At 42.0% G+C, this 2421-nt stretch overlaps 1 pseudogene; it reads right to left on the reverse strand.

Moving 5' to 3' along the window:
* Positions 1–372: 372 nt before the first annotated feature.
* Positions 373–1914, reverse strand: LOC120215883 (annotated as a pseudogene).
* Between the last annotated feature and the right edge of the window lie 507 nt (positions 1915–2421).

Genomic DNA, 2421 nt, shown 5'->3' on the forward strand with positions numbered 1-2421 from the left:
AGGAAAAGAAAGTGAAGAATCCCATGCCTATAATTAAGCCTTACTAGTTAAGGGACAGATTAAGTCCTTCCTAGGCTCCTACCAAGCCAGTGCAAAACATGCAAAAGGCACCAAAAACATAAGCACTCCTTTCCATCAACGATTAATTCTATTTATTTTCCTTCTCCTTTTCACCCTCCATCATAGACATATACATATAATATGAACATTTATCTTCCACAGAAGTGGAAGATAAACAGTATATATATAATTTCTCTCTGATCTAGTAGGTACCTTTATATAATTATAACAATAAAGAATCATACTCAGAAATACTAGACTGACAAAACACAAAGTCAAATTCTGATAGACTTGATAGAAGAAATACAAGATTCAATCAATCCCACCATTAACTTAGTAGAGAGGATTCATCACACAGAAATCAAATTGAAGATAGAGGAACAATTTTTGTTTAAAACGATTAGGAAATATAAGAAGAGTTTATCAAACAATCTTCATTAATAAAAATTGTGGAATTTGCTGGCAACAGCAGGGTTTTCTTGGTAATCTGAATGCAACCCAAGGTCAGAGGTGGAGATGAGAAATGAAGTAGGGTTTCTTCCTTCATGTGTATTTGAGGGGTTCGTCAAATCTGAATTATGGTTCATTATTTTTGCATATGAGTTGGCAATGAGATTCGAGCTGGATTTTTGCTCTTTTCCATCGGGGTCCGTCATGAAAATTATACTAGGGTTTTGTTCTTGGGAATTACCTGTTGAGTCCTTGATGCTTGTCATTGCACAGTAACTGTTGTGTCCTCTCATTGCTCATGCCCCAATTTCCTGGAAAAGCTGGACGATTCTCCGCCGAGTATTCTCCGTCTTCGATGTCGTTCGAGTAATCAAACATGGATGACGATCTTGTGATACCAAGAAATCTCTCGATGGTACTTACATAATCCATTTGTTGTTCTAGCAAGTGCGAATGTACAGTACCATCATGTACTTTATGTTCTTCCTCGGCCACTACCTTCAGACTATTGTTTGTTTCAGAAGAGGACTGAAATTGTATCAATTCATTAGGGTTCGACTCATCTGAAGAGTTGTTAGTTTTCTCAAGCCCTTTTATCTTCATTTTCTCTCTAGTTCTCTCCCTTGCTCTTGCCCTCGCCTTGTCCCTGGATTCTCTCCCGACATGTTTGAATGAAACTTTACGTGATTTTCTTTCCTTGTTCACTCTAGCCGTAGCAGTACTTCTCATAGATTGATTAGATTCACCTCTTGCTACGCCGCCTTGCCGGTCTCCCGTACTGTCTCGACACATGGCGGCTGACACCACTTCGCTTTCAGAGGTAGATGACACGCTCTTTCCAGTACTGCATCCGTGGTTCAGTGCTTCTGGGAGGTTCTCAGTGAGTTCCTTGATAGAAGCCTTGGATTTAGAGAAGAGCCATTCGATAGTCTTGCTCGCCTTGTCGAACCCCAACATGTCCTGAAGATCGAAAAACTTACGGGCAATCTGAAGTGACAACCTTATGCGCCGATCTCTCGGACCATGAGCGGTATAGATCTTGCTGTGCCTGTCTTTCTTTCCAGTTCTCTTCTGAGGAATCCCTTGCTTTGCACCGCTACCGGTGCTTCTCTTCCGGTTGGTCGGAACCTTTTTGGTTTCCTTAACCGGAGAAGCCGCATTGATCTCGGAATCCGGCGGTGCCATGTTGCTAGTAGACCCCAAGATCTGTGGATGTACTTGGGACAGAAGGTGACTCATAAGCAACCCATCATCATTATCAAGAAAGGGTTCAGGAAACTGAAAGAAAGGAGATGTATGATCCTCCAGTACTGAAGCACCTGCTGGGTGTTTATCGCCTGAAAAAGAGCTTCCAGGCATGATATGGGGGTTGTAACCGTTGCTTGAAGGAAACATGGCCGCAAATTGAAATACTCCTACTTATTTGAGATAAAAGTTGTTCATATTTTTTTTAAAGGAAAGAGGAGAATAGGGGAAGCTTGAAAAAGAAATTAATAATTGAATTTGAAGTTAATGGCAAGCTGCAAGCCCCAAGTTCCGGTATTGTGACACTTCAAGTGGGTGTGGGTTAGTTGCTTGATAGCAACACTTCATGTTTCTCTCTAATTCTCTTTCTTCTTTCCAAATAGAAAGGTTGAAGAGTATCAGAACCGGGGTTTAAAAAAAAAGGTCCGCGATCGCGATTTCGTCCGCGATATAGTGGTTTCGTCGTTGTCCGAGTTACCCGCGACGGCCGCAATAACGTCCGCGACGACCGCAATCACGGTAAATTCGAAATAATCGAAAACGCGACCACGACCGCGATTTAAAACCCTAATCAGAACCGCCACGAGACAGAAGTAGACATGGCCTCCTCTAGTAAAACCTAGGCTAGCTGGTTAGAGCTAAAGGAGAGCAAGCAAGAGAAAGCAA

This window comes from Hibiscus syriacus, unplaced genomic scaffold (genome assembly GCF_006381635.1).
Source record: "Hibiscus syriacus cultivar Baekdansim isolate YM2019G1 unplaced genomic scaffold, ASM638163v2 tig00110156_pilon, whole genome shotgun sequence".
NCBI lineage: Eukaryota > Viridiplantae > Streptophyta > Magnoliopsida > Malvales > Malvaceae > Hibiscus > Hibiscus syriacus.